The following is a 17132-nucleotide window of genomic DNA, read 5'->3' on the forward strand; positions in this document are numbered from 1 at the left end:
GCTCCTGTGTTGTCACTCTGTCACACAGGTTTCCAATCAAGAATATAAGCAGACATTTCAACACGTTACATCAGACTGTCTGCTGTCACAATCAGGAAGCCCATCCTGAGAAATTCCATGCAGCCATTGCTGGAGTGCATTCATGTAGACAGGGAATGGTTGCAGGAGATCAGCACTGAGATGCAACGTAGGACATAAAAGTCGAAGGTAAGTATTTTAATTAAAAAAAAGCCTATTTGTGACACCCAAGGTTATTGTAAACTAATTGTCAGTTAGGAGTTATTTTAAAAAATTGCTTTTTTAAATGTGATATTATTGCAGGTCCTTTTTTAATACAACTTTCTACACGTGAAAAAGCACTGCATGAGCTTGGCATTCTAATGTTTCTAGTTTGATGATTCATTTTTTTTGTGGATCTACACAAATATATTGTCTGTTTTAATCTGATAGTTCACGGTGGATCAGTACACAATACATAGTGCAGCGTTAATAACTTGTTCTTGTATCTGCTCCTGATGCAATCCAGCGAGCCAACACTCTCCATGAGAACTTTAAGATTTAATGACATTGGAACCTTGTGGCTTGGTGTTTATTGGAACTCGGAGAATGTTAGCTGTGTTCTGCTGTCGATGTGGAAATCTGTTTATCAGAGTTCACTGCCACCACTTCATTTAATTTGCCGCTCCAGGGAGAGAAGGTTGCTTTGAAGAGCACTTCTAAGAATTGAACATATCTGTGAAATGAAATCACTTTAATGCAGTGATAACTTGGGAGAGGATAACTGTTATCTCAGACCTTGAGGGTGGATGTAAAAGCAGAATTCATCCACAGAATACATAATGCAGACTGCACACCTTTCCATCTGATTGCCAATGGCAGTTGAGCAAACCAATTCCATGTCATATGGACACCTGGATAATGTCGTATTTAGAAATTTGCCCATAATGCCCAGGATCATACAAAGCAGTGGCAGGTGACCATTAAGAATTTAAGTAAGCTATCCTGCCAGCACACTGTCAAGTTTGAATCCATGGTATACGCTACTGCGCTGTGTGATTGGTGTAATGAATGTATTGGGTTAATCAATTGGTGTGAACCAATGATAAATAAGTGTATGGGTTGCTGCAGCCTCTATTGTGTTCCCACAATATAGCTAAAAATGAAGTAGATCAGGGGTTGTGCAGCCTCATGTAAAACAAAAAATTTAATACTAAATAGGTGAATATTTAAAGCGATTGTAAAGCTTTGTTTTTTTCTCCTCTGTGCAAGGGTTTTGCACAGAGCGGCCCTGATCTTCCTCTTCTGGGGTCCCCCCGTGGCGCTCCTGGCTCCTCCTCTTCTCGAGTGCCCCCATGGAGACCCCCTTCCAATGGGGACACTCGTGAGGGTGTGCTACCGAGCCCTGTTGCTGGGTCCATTGACACAGGCAGCAGGACTCGGCCCGCCCCCTGGCCTCCCGTGTCACTGGATTTGATTGACAGCAGTGGGAGCCAATGGCTCCTGCTGCTATCAATCTATCCAATAAGTACCCAAAACAGCATCTGGAGCTTCTGTGCTCGTCCCTGTCGCTGAAATGATTGAGTTCAGGTAAGAAAAGGGGAGGAGGGTGCTGCAGCTTAAAAGGTTTTTCGTTTTTCAGGGGTGAAAATACATTAATTAAGCAATTAATGAATAAGGTACATAAAGGTTGTACAATAATGAAAAATAATAAAAGTGTCTCTGTAAATAGTGAATAAATCAAATCCTATAGCGATTTGAATACAGCCCCAATTCCAAACGTGATGTGTATCAATGCTGTTCTTCTAGTCAGGCGACATTCAGGTGTTCTCTTATATGACCAAATATAGTACCTCCACCTCCGTGTAAACCTCCTTGCTCACAGAACTCTCACCTCATTAAAGGCTCATAAAGACCTTTTATATAATATGCCCACTTGGCCTCCAATTTACTCCAGCAATCTCCACTTTCAATGGATAAACAAAGGTACTTTGGTACTTCCGAATAGATAATCACCCAGGTTATTGAGGTACTGTTCCCTTTGAATCTCCTTCAACCTCCGATATAACAGCTCTGCAACCTGTAGTAGTCCTGTCTTACCTGTAGGAATCCTGCTTCGTATGCTCCTATTTTGAATGCTTTGTATGCCTCAAGCCGTGGTGCACGGAGGCGGCCAGTGGAACTGTGTAGAGGTCTGTGGAAAGCCGTTTTCTCCCCGGTTCCCAACAGAGACTAACAAATCTACAGTTGCAGCCATGTAGTTACGGACGGCGCGAAGTCTCGTGAGAGTGGGCGGGACACATGCGGAGTGGCGTGCATGGCGTGAGGCAGCTGGTTGGCGCGGTGTGGTGTCCGGAAGCTTGTTGGAGACGAGGGGACTGCTGAAGGAGAACTCCTGCTGCTAAGATACAAGTTTGGCCGGGTAGCTCTGGGATGTCATGACAAGAAAGAAAAGAGAGGAGCAACCGCATCAGGAGAATGTGGGGTCCCAAGCAACATGCTCTGCAAAAGAGAAGGGCAGCCAGACGGCATCAGCAGCCAAACTGGAGAGGTTTACTCATACTCCTGTGCAGTCGCCAGTTAAAGGTAGTCGGCAAGCACATGCAAGGGCTCAATCGGGAGCCTCTTCAGACAGAAAGAGTCATGGTCAAAAGTCAACAGCACTACCAGGCACAAAAACTGTAAGTAACGGGGCCAGAGGGAAAAATCCCCAGATCTGGCGAGAAATCTGGATATACACAGATCTACAGAAGTGTAGAGCGGAGTTTATAGAAATCAAACGCAGTCTACAAAAGCATAAAGTTGCGTATGCTCTGTTGTTTCCAGCACGTTTACGAGTAACCGCTCTGGAGGAAACTCCGTTTTTTGACTCACCAGCTGGAGCGGCACAATGGCTGGAACAAGAAGAAGAATCTATAGACTGTAGCTGATATAGAGTATGTTTTGTTTATAGTTAAGTGTGTATTGGATAGGGGGCGGAGTGGGGAGTTACACCTAGGAGAAGTAACAATGTATGTGTGGGGTATTTTTGTAAAGAAGGTATTTTTGATAAATTTGGTGATGGTTAGGATGGCGGGGGAGGGGGGGGGATGGATGATGGGAGTGAGAGGGAAGGTAAAACTAAAAAATTACACTTATTACTATGCATTTCATGCTAGAGCGCGCGTCATCAGGAAGTGGGATTATCATCATCATCGTCCTCCTGATGACGCACGCTCTATCGTGAAATGCATAGGGGTGAGGCCTGACCCTTACAATCATAGGAGTTTTATACTGGTGTTGGACCGGTTTCTGCTTCCCCCTGAGCAGATTGTGATTTCATGCTGGACTATAAGTGCTCTTTTTAAGCAATAAAACATAAAAGTGGTATTACACTATATCCTGCCTTCTGTGGCTCTTTGTTGAGAAGCTATTTCACAGACCTACTTGATGCAAGTTGATATATGCTGTGGAGAGATGTTATAAGGTGAAGACATCAACATTTGTATACCTGCAAAGTGGATTGGGATCCAGCTTCCTGCCTATGATTGCTTAATTGGAATGGGATACACAACGGAGCTACAGCATTGAACTAAGGAGTCCTTCTCATTAGTCATGCTTTGAGGTCCCCGTGTGGCCGAGGTGATCTGGTGAGTGCATGTGTGCATTTTTTTTTTTTTCATGGTGTTTGAGCATACACAAGAGGATTTGTTAACATATTATTATTATTATGGACGTTTCTGATATTTTTTTTTTGTGTGCTTTATTAACGGCTTGCGGACCAGCCGCCACAGTTTTAGGTCCGGATAACAGCCACAGCGAGCTCCGTGAGTCCGACCGCGGGTCCTACGGATTCAAATGTTCATGGGGATACCTGCGATCGTCTCACGGAGAGGAAGAATGGGGAAATGCTGATGTAAACAAGCATTTCCCCATTCTGCCTAGTGACAAGACACTGATCACTGCCCACTGTATTCGGAAGCGGTGATCAGTGTCGTGTCTCACATAGCCCACCCCCCCCCCCCCACAGTTAGAGCACATCCCTAGGACACACTTAACACCTGCAGCACCCCCTCCTGGTTAACCCCCTTCACTGCCAGTTACATTTACACAGTAATCAGTGCATTTTTAAATCGCACTGATCGCTGTATAAATGTTGAATGGTCCCAAAATATTGCCAAAAGTGTCCGATGTGTCCGCCATAATGACGCAGTCATGATAAAAATCGCTGATCGCTGCCATTATTAGTAAAAAAAAAAAAAAATTAATAAAAATGCCATAAAACTATTCCCTATTTTGTAGACGCTATAACTTTTTTGCAAAAAAAAAAAAATCTAACGCTTGCGATTTTGGGGGGGGGGGGGGGGGATATTTATTAAAGCAAAAAGTAAAAAAATATTGCTCTTTTTTTTTCAAAATTGTTGCTCCTTTTTTTTTTTTTTTTGTTTATAGCACAAAAAATGAAATAAAAAGCACAGAGGTGATCAAATACCACCAAAAGAAAGCTCTACGTCAATTTTGTTTGGGAGCCATGTCGCATGACCGTGCAATTGTCAGTTAAAGTGACGCAGTGCCGAATCACAAAAAGTGCTTTGGTCTTTTGCCAGCGAAATGTTCTGGGGTTGAATTAGTTAATCAGATACACAGTGTATATTAATAATTTGATATTCGATTTTTGTATTGTTTCCTTTGCGAGATAAATATATATAAAATAAAATGTGTGTGTGAAAGGGGCCTTAGGCAGCTAAAAGGGTAAACATATTATGTATTTTAACTGTGTATTTAGCTGCTTCCCGGGAGTTTATCCTTCACTGTGGTAATTTTTTCCCAGTTTTGAAGGTTTGCTGAGAGTTAATTGTGAAGAGTTCCTAATATAAAAAAGATCTTTGCATTGAAGTCTCAATTTTCATCTGCCGCTGTATTTGTTACGGCGTCTCCAGATTTTTGTATTTTTCATTTGTTTTACACAAGACTCTGCAGCGTAAGGATTGAGACTCCAACAGTAATGTGAGGTTGCTGTTCTGGCTGAACATTTCTGATCATACCTCAACATCAGCTGACTGTGATCAGATGTTTGGACATTTTTTACATTTTCTCTTACTGCTTATAAGTAACCTTCTTGTGTTTAACCACAGTGACTTAGTTATCAGTGATGTTTGCTTTGCCTAATCCATTTCATACTTCTAACAGACATGTAAGACTAATGAAAGTGATTTCTTCTGTTACTCTCACACTTTGCACACAGGACTTCTGGCATACTTTCAAGTGTGTTGTAGGTTTTTATTTGTATGAATGTTTTCAGTTAAGATGATGTTTTTGTGAAGTTGTCATTTATGAATTAATTTGTTACAGGTCTGTGTTTTTTGTGCTTTTTGATGCAACATATGCTTTTCTGAATGAGAGGAAAAGAGAAATGCAAACCCCACATTTGTTTCTCCACTTCTGGTAAAGGCACTTGAGACCAACGTCAAACAATTCTTCTGGATTGGCCATATCTGACTGACTGACGCTTTCACATCCCAGAATCCTCTGCATTGGCTGAGACCATATGACCAGTGTCTTGGACTTAAAGCAGAGTTCCACCCTATCGAACGTCCATGGCCCCCACTGGTAGTTGATACCTGTGGCTATAATCGAGCTGGCCGGTCCCAAGCACTTCCATCTTCACCTGGTCTTCCTTCTGGGTTTGGCCACTTGATTGGGCAGTGATGTCACTCCAGCGCATTCACACCGGAGTCACATCGCAACGGCACAGATCGAGGCAGTAAATGTTTACTGAGCATGTGTGGCTCTGTACATGATAGCTGGCATGCAGGATAAACCATTTATGACAGAAGACTGATGGGATCTCTTCTGTGATAAATCTCCTGTCTGTCAGCAATTTTTTTTAAAACAAAGTTTACTGCCACTTTAGGCTGTGTTTACACTGCTGCAGTGTATGAGATCGGATGTGATTCACACTGCAGTGCAAATCACATGTGATCTCTGTGCGATGCGATTTCAGCCATACAGATAGTATGGCTGAATTCGCATCGCAGCCAGCCCAAACTCGCACAGGACAATTTTTTTGGCCCACAGCAGAATCGGATCGCATGGGTGTTCACACCATGCAATACGATTCCTGTCCGAGTTTGCAGATCACACTGCGATATGCAAACTGATTTGGGGGTGTCATTAACTTTTCACTGACACTCCCATCAGTTCGCATAGGGCAGTGTGAACTGCTGCCGGGAGACATGCGATGCGGGAACCCGCAGCAGATTCGCAGTGTTCCCACATCGCAGCAGTGTGAACCCAGCCTTAGGCTGGGTTCACACTGCTGCGGGGGGAGATCCGGATGTGATTCGCACCGCAAATCACATCCGATCTCCGTAGCGATGCGAGTTCAGCCATACAGATAGTATGGCTGAATTCGCATCGCTCCCGCAGCAAACTCGCACGGGACCCTTTTTTTGGTCCGCAACAGAATAGGATCACATGGGGGTTCACACCATGCGACCCGATTCCTGTGCGAGTCGGCAGATCGCACTGCGATATGCGGACGGATCTGGGGGTGTCATTAACATATCATTGACACTCCCAGCCGTCCGCATAGGGCAGTGTGAACTGCCGGCGGGAGTAATGCGATGCGGGAAAACGCCGCGGATTTGCGGCGTTCCCGCATCGCAGCGGTGTGAACCCGGCCTTAAGGTCAAAAATACCCATCCTTTAGAATCTCTTCAAAGCCGGGTACACACTACAGTTTTTTAATGCAATCCTGCAGGGTGCACAAAAAACTGCACTCAGGTCTGAGCCACTGTACTAATCATATGAGGTCAGCCAGTGATCTCCACTGCTGAGCTGTTGTGTTCTGACAGGGGGAACACTCTAATCAGCGCTCTCTGCTATTGGCTGAGAACACTGATCGTGAGTCGGTCGGCTGCTCGTTTTCCAGCATGCACGTCTGACAGAAGGCTTCTGTCGTACAGACCGACATACACACAGCCTGAATGTCGGGCAGTTTTTTTTTTTTTTAACCGAACGTGGTCTCTCGACATTCGTCCCGTATGTATGCGGCTTAAGGATCTAATAATGATTGCAGAATGGCATTAATTTGTATTAATTGTATAAATATATAAAATCTGTGGTGTTCAGCTTTAAGCAGCAAAGTAAGAGGAACACATTAATTTACTCTTGTCTTTCCGTGTCATAGAACCTTCTGCTGTAGAAACTTTATCCTGTAATAAATACATACCAGCATGATAGACTAATCATCACTACTAAAGTTACCATTTGTAGCAGTTGTATGTAGTGATAGAATTGTGCAAATGACTTTTCTTTGTGGATTGTATTTCCTTGGCTGCTGTGTCACCCATTCTAAATAGACTTCTGCTTGTCAAGTGCCAGGTATAGTGCTGCCCGGTGTCAATGCCGCTCGGTGGTGAGATTGGCAGCTCTAATATACCTATTATCTGTTTGCTGGCTCCTTTCCTGCTGCGTTATGCTGAGTGAGGCATTTTCTTCCTAGACAGGTGTTAAAGTCACAGTGAGCCATTTACAGCGTTGATTATTCAGCATTACATTTGTTTTACAATCCCATGAACCAATTGTTTATTATTGTTATTTGTCTCCATTTTTATATCTAATGCTACAGTGCTATAGAATATTAATTAGCTTTTGGTACCTTATACTTTAAACACATTTCTACTTTAAAGCATTCTCTACCTTTTGAAGCTGGCAATACATGAAGTGATTTTCATCCAGTAACCAATGAACACGCTAAAACTCTCTCAGTGAGTAGCCCTGTCATCCCCCTGGCATATTTTTGGCAGATCAGCAGCTAAAGCCAATCAAATGAATATAATAACTCAGCAAGGGGATTCATCCATCCACGCTATGCTGTTTAACATGAATGGAGAAATCTGCTGGATTTATTTTTTATTTTTTCAACCTGCATTCTGAACTAAAGAAATCTACCAATGTATGTATGGCCAGAATAACACCATGTATCTCGTTATACCCATATTTAGCCCCCGTTCACACTGGTGCGACTTGTCGTGATTTGACCGGGCAAATTGCATGACAGGTCTTACCCAATTGTCGGCAATGGAACTGTACAAATCGGTACGATGCAGAGTTTGCGGTGCAGTACCAACTTTTAAGGTAGTTCCTGCACTACTTTTGCCAATTTCAGCTGCGACTTGCATAGACATCTGTGTGTGAAGCCGCACAGATGTCAGCCAAGTCACATCTAAAGTCACACTGACATGCTGCTTTAAAATTGTGCAATTTCATGTCAGGTCGCAGGATTTCAAAGCTGCATTCAGTGTGAACCAGGGCTTAGGGTGAATTCTGCATTAGAAGCTTTATTATTTTTCTATCCCTGTCTTTATCAGCATAAGGGAAAGCAGAGATCTGACAGGTCTGTCTCTGCACAGTGAGCAGTGATGGACTTGTCACCCTCTGGCTCGGTGGGGATCAATGGAGCGATCCCCGCTGAGCCAGCGGATGAGTAAAAACGCACAGCCCCATGTAAAAGGCTCCTAGGGAGATTTTTCTCCCTGTTTGATCACTGGCACAGTTGAGGAGAACCTCTGCAAAGGAAATCCTGCACAATAAAAAGCACTTTTATTGCTCGAGTGGGGAAGGGTTAAAGTGTAACTCCACTTTCGTGGGGAAAAATATAGCAAATAAAATAAACACATACAATTGCTGCCACAAGTCATAATATAATTGAATATTATTAAAAATATATATTTGGTTTGTTAGATGTACTGTTGAAGCTGTGCCTACAAAATGCAAGCACCCCCTGGACTGCTGCTTACCATGTGTTGTACTTTAGTGTGGAGATGGCCTTCATTGTAGAGGCGCAGGACTTTGCTTCCTCAGGTCAGGGGTGTCCTCCTGATGACTGCTAAACTGGTGACTGGTGGGGAATATTGAAGAAGCTGCAGGACAGGTTCAAAAAGCACAGTCCCAAAAAATTAAAGAAGCAGAAGTAAGGAAGATCCTTGCATCACAGAGCTGGACAAGGCCCAAAGAGTTATGCTTCCGGATTTGGCTTTTCTAATTCCTCAGTTTTTATTTTTTTTATTTTTTTACAATTTTTTGTTTTTAGATAAAGATAATATATTCAAAGAAGTGCTTACACCTACATTGGACTGTCTACCTCTTGACTTAGTCCTGAAGTTATCCACCCTTGGGTCTACACATAGATGTGTTTTGTATATGAGTTGGCTTCGATCCCTGATTTATATTACAGTTGGGTTGACAGTATTTATTTAAAAGAAGAAACAAAACTCATGAGATGCTCATTAGGAACGGATTCCTGTTAGTATAATGGTAGAAAGGGAAAGGCAGTACCTTTGTCCGCTAGTTTAGGATCATTGACAATCGAATGTTTGTTTCTGTTGTACTGTCATGCCAGACAGCTGCTGTGGGTTGATAGTTTGAGGTTTCTGTGTTCCTTAAGCATGTATATTATGTTTCAGTAAATATGGCCACTCTAACCCCAGACTGTGACTTCAGCTGACCATTGACATTTTTCCATAGTGAGGCAGGTATATTTATTCCAGCTTGCCTACTAGGAGCTGGTATGGTGAGCCATTGTTAACATTTCATTTCATAATTTCATAATCTTGAGAGGTCTATATATATATATATTATTATACTATAAATAAAGGCAAAGCATACAGTATGGTCTACAACCCTGGTGCCCAACTTGTGGCCTGGGGACTCCATGTGGCCCTATGGCACTTTGTGTGACACTCGGGGGGGGGGGGGTCCTCCTCTTCCTGCCTCTGTTCTGCCTCAAGTGCCGTGTCCCTTTTTGCCCTGCTATAGAAGTGATTCCTGGTAGTCTTGTGTAATATATCTCCAGTCAGTCACTGTCTTCTGAAGAATGTCCCCAGCTTCCAGCAATTCCAATAGCATGTTCTTAGTCTGTGATCGTAACATGCCTTATATCATATCTGCTATACCATGTCTGCGGTCTCTAACTATCTCCTGTACCGTGTCCCCAGTCTCTGACCATCTCCTGTACCGCAGAAGTTTATATATATATATATATATATATATATAATTATGTGTGTGTGTGTGTGTGTGTGTATATATATAATATATATATATATATATATATATATATATATATATATATATATATATATATATATATATATATATATATATATATATATATATATATATATATATAATGTGTATATGTCCTGGTTTGTAGAGTATTACAATAAGCTAATATATGGACCGATATAGATACTTTCTAGTCTACAATTATAAATACATTTAGAATTTTTTTTTAACTTAAAAAAAAAAAAAAAAAAAAAATATATATATATATATATTACAGTGGTGTGAAAAAGTTTTTGCCCCCTTCCTCATTTCCTGTTCCTTTGCATGTTTGTCACACTTAAGTGTTTCGGAACATCAAACCAATTTAAACAATAGTCAAGGACAACACAAGTAAACACAAAATGCAATTTGTAAATGAAGGTGTTTATTATTAAAGGTGAAAAAAAATCCAAACCATCATGGCCCTGTGTGAAAAAGTGATTGCCCCCTAAACCTAATAACTGGTTGGGCCACCCTTAGCAGCAACAACTGCAACCAAGCGTTTGCGATAACGTGCAATGAGGCTTTTACAGCGTCCTGGAGGAATTTTGGCCCACTCATCTTTGCAGAATTGTCCTAATTCAGTTACATTAGAGGGTTTTCGAGCATGAACGGCCTTTTTAAGGTCATACCACAACATCTCAATAGGATTCAGGTCAGGACTTTGGCTAGGCCACTCCAAAGTCTTCATTTTGTTTTTCTTCAGCCATTCGGTGGTGGACTTGCTGGTGTGTTTAGGATCATTGTCCTGCTGCAGAACCCAAGTTCGTTTCAGCTTGAGTACACGAACAGATGGTCGGACATTCTCCTTCAGGATCTCTTGGTAGACAGCAGAATTCATAGTTCCTTTTTTCATGGCAAGTCTTCCAGGTCCTGAAGCAGCAAAACAGCCCCAGACCATCACACTACCACCACCATATTTTACTGTTGGTATAATGTTCTTTTTATGAAATGCACTGTTCCTTCTACGCCAGATATACTTGGACACAGGAAAAAAAGGAAAGAACTGCGCAATCCCTAATATTTCTATTAGGATGTAAGCCACCCCACCTTAAAAAAAGTGTTTCTTATGACTTATGATTCAAAAAACAAGTCTCATAACTAAATGTAACATAAACCATTGCTTATAACTTGTGAAATAAACATATGTATTAACCCTCGTATATTGTGAACACTAGGGTGAGAAATACAATACTAGGTCAATACGTGCCAAAAAATTCAGAAAAAAACATGTGAAGTAACACCCAACAGGACTATAAATAAAAAAGTAAATCAACATAAGTGTGGCAATATTATAAAGTCCACTAAGAGTCCAACTGAAAAACACCCCGTGTTCAAAGGAATCTGTCCAATCCAAAACCCTTTGGCGTGAAGCAAGACCAGGTGCACCTCCACCAAACAAATAGCACTAGCCCCTTACCAGATGCCCCAGTAAGGAGCGCTTTATCACAGATCAGGTCAGAAGATAGGTCGATCTTGAGCCATCCGAGTGGAGCACTCTATCGTAAACCAGGTTAGGGGATACGCCACTCATGAACCATCAGAAATAGGGAAAACTTTTTTGGAGCAGGACTCAGATATGTTCCATTGGAGAATCAAAGAAGGTCCACCATAGGGAGGAAAAGATACTCCAAATAGTGTAAAATCATTTATTAAAACGCAAATGTAAAAAAGAGAAATACACTTACAAACATAAAAGAACATAGGGCATATCATCAAATGGGCAAGCGTCGGCCGATCGCGAATTCCAATCGATATCCCTTCTGGTACCAGTTTAGTTGAGGCAAATAAGCGTGTCACGCCACCCAACGCGTTTCGTGAAAGATTCACGTCGTTTGGGGTATGGGTGACACGCCATATTGCCTCCATTATATCGGCCGCAGACCAGAGAGGGGCGGGTGACTGCACGGATATGCGTCACTTCCGCCGCTCTGGCCCTCTGACCCCGTACGTCATTGGATGTGAAAGCGAGGCTTGGTCCTTCTCCGTGGGTACGAGATCATATCATCCAGTTTAAGGATTGGATTGATACGTTATAGATTTACAACTCACATGCCACACTTCCGGGATGACCCCGAAAGTGGAGTAGGCTCTTGTGTAACGGAGGAGGTGGCTTGTGCTAGACATTTATTATATAATGGAGGCAATATGGCGTGTCACCCATACCCCAGACGACGTGAATCTTTCACGAAACGCGTTGGGTGGCGTGACACGCTTATTTGCCTCAACTAAACTGGTACCAGAAGGGATATCGATTGGAGTTCGCGATCGGCCGACGCTTGCCCATTTGATGATATGCCCTATGTTCTTTTATGTTTGTAAGTGTATTTCTCTTTTTTACATTTGCGTTTTAATAAATGATTTTACACTATTTGGAGTATCTTTTCCTCCCTATGGTGGACCTTCTTTGATTCTCCAATGGAACATATCTGAGTCCTGCTCCAAAAAAAGTTTTCCCTATTTCTGATGGTTCATGAGTGGCGTATCCCCTAACCTGGTTTACGATAGAGTGCTCCACTCGGATGGCTCAAGATCGACCTATCTTCTGACCTGATCTGTGATAAAGCGCTCCTTACTGGGGCATCTGGTAAGGGGCTAGTGCTATTTGTTTGGTGGAGGTGCACCTGGTCTTGCTTCACGCCAAAGGGTTTTGGATTGGACAGATTCCTTTGAACACGGGGTGTTTTTCAGTTGGACTCTTAGTGGACTTTATAATATTGCCACACTTATGTTGATTTACTTTTTTATTTATATTCCTGTTGGGTGTTACTTCACATGTGTTTTTCTGAATTTTTTGGCACGTATTGACCTAGTATTGTATTTCTCACCTTAGTGTTCACAATATACGAGGGTTAATACATATGTTTATTTCACAAGTTATAAGCAATGGTTTATGTTACATTTAGTTATGAGACTTGTTTTTTGAATCATAAGTCATAAGAAACACTTTTTTTAAGGTGGGGTGGCTTACATCCTAATAGAAATATTAGGGATTGCGCAGTTCTTTCCTTTTTTTCCTTTTCCTACACGTATATAACACTTTTGGTATGTACTAGAATTGCTGCATCACAAAATTCTTCTTGTTATAGACTGTAGCGCGGATTTCCTTTCTCTTTTTCATTTATACTTGGACACACACCTTCCAAAGAGTTCCACTTTTGTCTCATCGGTCCACAGAATGTTGTCCCAAAAGTCTTGGGGATCATCAAGATGTGTTGTGGAGAAATTGAGACGAGCTTTGATGTTCTTTTTGCTCAGCAGTGGTTTTCTCCTTGGAACTCTGCCATGCAGGCCATTTTTGCCCAGTCTTTTCCTGATGGTGGAGGCATGAACGCTGACCTTAACTGAGGCAAGTGAGGCCTGCAGTGCCTTGGACGTTGTTGTGGGGTCTTTTGTGACCTCTTGGATGAGTCGTCGCTGCGCTCTTGGGGTAATTTTGGGCGGCCGGCCACTCCTGGGAAGGTTCACCACTGGTCCATGTCTTCGCCATTTGTGGATAATGGCTCTCACTGTGGTTCGCTGAATTCCCAAAGCTTTGGAAATGGCTTTATAACCCTTTCCAGACTGATAGATCTCAATTACTTTCTTTCTCAATTGTTCCTGAATTTCTTTGGGTCTCGGCATGATGTGTAGCTTTTAAGGATCTTCTGGTGGACCTTACTGTGTCAAGCAGCTCCTATTTAAGTGATGCCTTGATTGTGAACAGGTGTGGCAATAATCAGGCCTGGGTGTGGCTAGAGAAACTGAACTCAGGTGTGGACAACCACAGTTATAGTATGTTTTAACAAGGGGGGCAATCACTTTTTCACACAGGGCCATGATGGTTTGGATTTTTTTTCACCTTTAATAATAAACACCTTCATTTACAAATTGCATTTTGTGTTTACTTGTGTTGTCCTTGACTATTGTTTAAATTGGTTTGATGTTCCGAAACACTTAGGCCGCGTACACATGGGCGGATTGTCTGCCCAACTAAGTTCGTCAGACAATCCGACAGACAGTCCGTCCAAATTTTGAATGAACGGACTTGACCACACACGATGAACAGACAGTCCCCTGAAAACTTGCGCGATGACGTGTACAGCACGTACGACGGGACTAGAAAAACGACGTCCAATACACTGCAATGCAACCTTCGGCCGTGTAAATCCTTTCTGAGCATGCGCCATACTTAGTACGTCCAACTTGCCTACACACGAGCGGACTGTCCGCTGAAACCAAGTTTGGACGGACAAAATTACGGAAATTCCGAAAGACAAAGTCCGTCAGACTGTCCGCTGAATAAGTCCGCTGAAGCCCACACATGAGCGGATTGTCCGCTGAAACACGGTTCAGCGGACTAAGTTGGACAGACAATCTGCCCGTGTGTACGCGGCCTTAAGTGTGACAAACATGCAAAGGAACAGGAAATGAGGAAGGGGGCAAACACTTTTTCACACCACTGTGTGTATATATATATATATCTATTTGTTTGCTAGAAGTTCAAGTTCTGCTTCAAGGTGATGGTTTGCATTGAGAAATCATAGGTTTACTTAAAACCGTGTTTCCCAGGGTTCTGTGGATACCTAGGGTTTCCCCAGAGGCTTCTAGGAGTTTCTTGAGGAATGAGCAATTTCTGTCTGTTCACACTGGCATTAAGAGCAGGCATTTGAGAGGCGTTAAAAGGCTTCTCAAATGCCCATTCACAATATACAATAGACAGCACATAGTGCTGTTCACACTAAATGTTAGCATTGTGTTGCTTCAAAATTTAAATCTCATGTCGAGTCAGGAGGCATTTGAAAAGCTTCAGCGCCTCCCGATCAAGTCTGTGGTAACGCCTAGCAAATGCTGTGGCAGGAAGTTGTGGAGCGTTAAGATTAGTTAATTTACTGTAGTGGAATAGACATTTGTAGAGCAGTTTTAACGCTTGTCAAACTCTTCAAAACTGCCAATGGGGCGTTTGGGGAGCATTTTTAACTCCTCTTTAATGCTTGTCTAATGCCCATACTAAAGCTCATTGACGCCCATACTAACGCCATGCAAACACTATAGGAGCGTTTGTTGAGCATTAGGCTACTTTCACACTGGGGCAAGCGGCAGCAGTAAAGCTTTACCGTCGTTTTAGCAGTGCTATTTGGCCGCCAGTGGGGCAGTTTTAACCCCCGCTAGTGGAGAAAAAGGGTTAAAACTGCCCCCAGGGGCCACTGCAGTTTTCCTGTGGTTTGGTGCCGCTACCCCATTGTTTTCAATGGACAGGGGCACTTTAGGAGCGGTGTATACACTGCTCCTACAGTGCTGCAAAGATGCGGCTTGCAGGAATTTTTTTGCCGTCCTGCATGTGCACCGCTCCAGTATGAAGGCACTCCGGCTTTCACACTGGAGAGACAGGAGGGGCTCTTTACAGGCGTTATTTTTAGCACTGTTGCACCTGTAAAGCACCTCAGTGTGAAAATAGTTTTAGAAATTTAGGTAAGAATGAACAAGCTCTCAGATGAGTAAACCACAGACGACTATGATTTTTTTAGCTATCTTTAAGGGGGAATTATTCACAATGACCAGGACAGTTCTTCCCAGTGATCACCACACTGATGTACTGTATCTTAAACTATAGTTATAGTAGTTATTCGAATGGTTTCTTTGAGACTGGAAAGCTATTTCTAGGATTCTTCAGCGTTAAAAGGCTGCAAAAGACTGACTTTGTGTATGGTCTAGCATTATGTAAAAGAGAGAGAGATATCACCGCTCCAGGTAGGTCAAACAGTAGAAAACCTCACCCAGCTTGGAAGCCCAGGTGCCGGCAATGCATATAGCAATCAATAGTCATAGCTAAGCACTACATTGAAGTGTGAAATGCGTTGGCTCTTGTCTGTTCCTGCTGTGGCTTTTTATTTTTGTTCTCAAGAATTTTTTAATAAAAGGCAAAAAAGTTTTTTGAGTGTGGCTGCCCAGATCTTCTTCCTGTGTTTGATTATTATGTAAAGGAGGCTAACTTTGGGAGAGCTGAACTCTTGCTTGGTTATGGACATAAAATGCATTCAGTTCCACTGGCAATGTCACCACCCTAGAAGCACTGTCAGAACTCAGTACCTTTTCATAGTAGAGGCCTGCACACCGGAGATTGTATGAAGAGAAATGATTTTGCATTAAAGTACACTGTACTGGATGTGTTATGTACTCCACAGGTAAGTTCTTAAATGACAAGTCAGCTGATACCTGTTCCACCCTGCAGGATTGGGTAGGTAGTGATGGAATAAAAACAAATCTTACCTCTGTCCATATGCCTTTTATACTATAGGCACAAAGTAGTACTGATTATTTCACGAGGTCTCCAGATTCAGACTATATAGATATATATAATCTGTGTATTCATCTCTATAGATATATATATCTATCCCCTTACTCTTTCCATCAGTTTAGAAATGGTGTTTCTCCCAGATATCTATATATATATATATATATATATATATATATATATATATATATATATATATATATATATATATATATATATATATAATAAATATATAGATATATAGATATATAATATATATATCTATCCCCTTACTCTTTCCATCAGTTTAGAAATGGTGTTTCTCCCAGATGTCAGGCTAGCAGGACAGTTAAAAACAATAAGAAGCTAAAATCTGTAAAGCTTTGATTTTTACAGAATCTTAACTTGGACCTTTATTACCTACGTATGTCAATATATTCACCTTTTTTAAAGCATTCCTTACTGCATAGAATTACAACATTATGGATAACAGACTCCCTTCTAGTTTCAATGTGTGACGTTTCATGGAAATAGGGCAGACCAGTGTCCCCTGCCATATGCAAGAACAGATTTTAACTACATTTGGAAATAACTAAAGCCAAAGCCCTCACTTATCTCCGTCTTCTGATCATTTTCTCTTCTACTGTCTGATTTGGCAGCTGCTTTAAATTGGTAGTACGGTAACTGTGAGGCCAAATCTTCCAAGACTTTGCTTTTCTCCCCACAATAAGACAACACACAGGAAGAGTAATCAAGCACAAATAGTGTGTATAGTGGCGTTTTGTAGTGGTTGTTT

General features: G+C 42.0%; 1 protein-coding gene across 3 annotated transcripts in view; it reads left to right on the plus strand.

Moving 5' to 3' along the window:
• WWP1 (WW domain containing E3 ubiquitin protein ligase 1) overlaps window positions 1–17132 on the plus strand; it is a 263487-nt gene that overhangs the window by 120958 nt on the left and 125397 nt on the right. The gene's annotated exons all lie outside the window — the stretch shown is intronic.

Source organism: Lithobates pipiens, unplaced genomic scaffold (genome assembly GCF_037356315.1).
Source record: "Lithobates pipiens isolate NorthernLeopardFrog02 unplaced genomic scaffold, aLitPip1_a1.2 Scaffold_19, whole genome shotgun sequence".
Taxonomy (NCBI): Eukaryota; Metazoa; Chordata; class Amphibia; order Anura; family Ranidae; genus Lithobates; species Lithobates pipiens.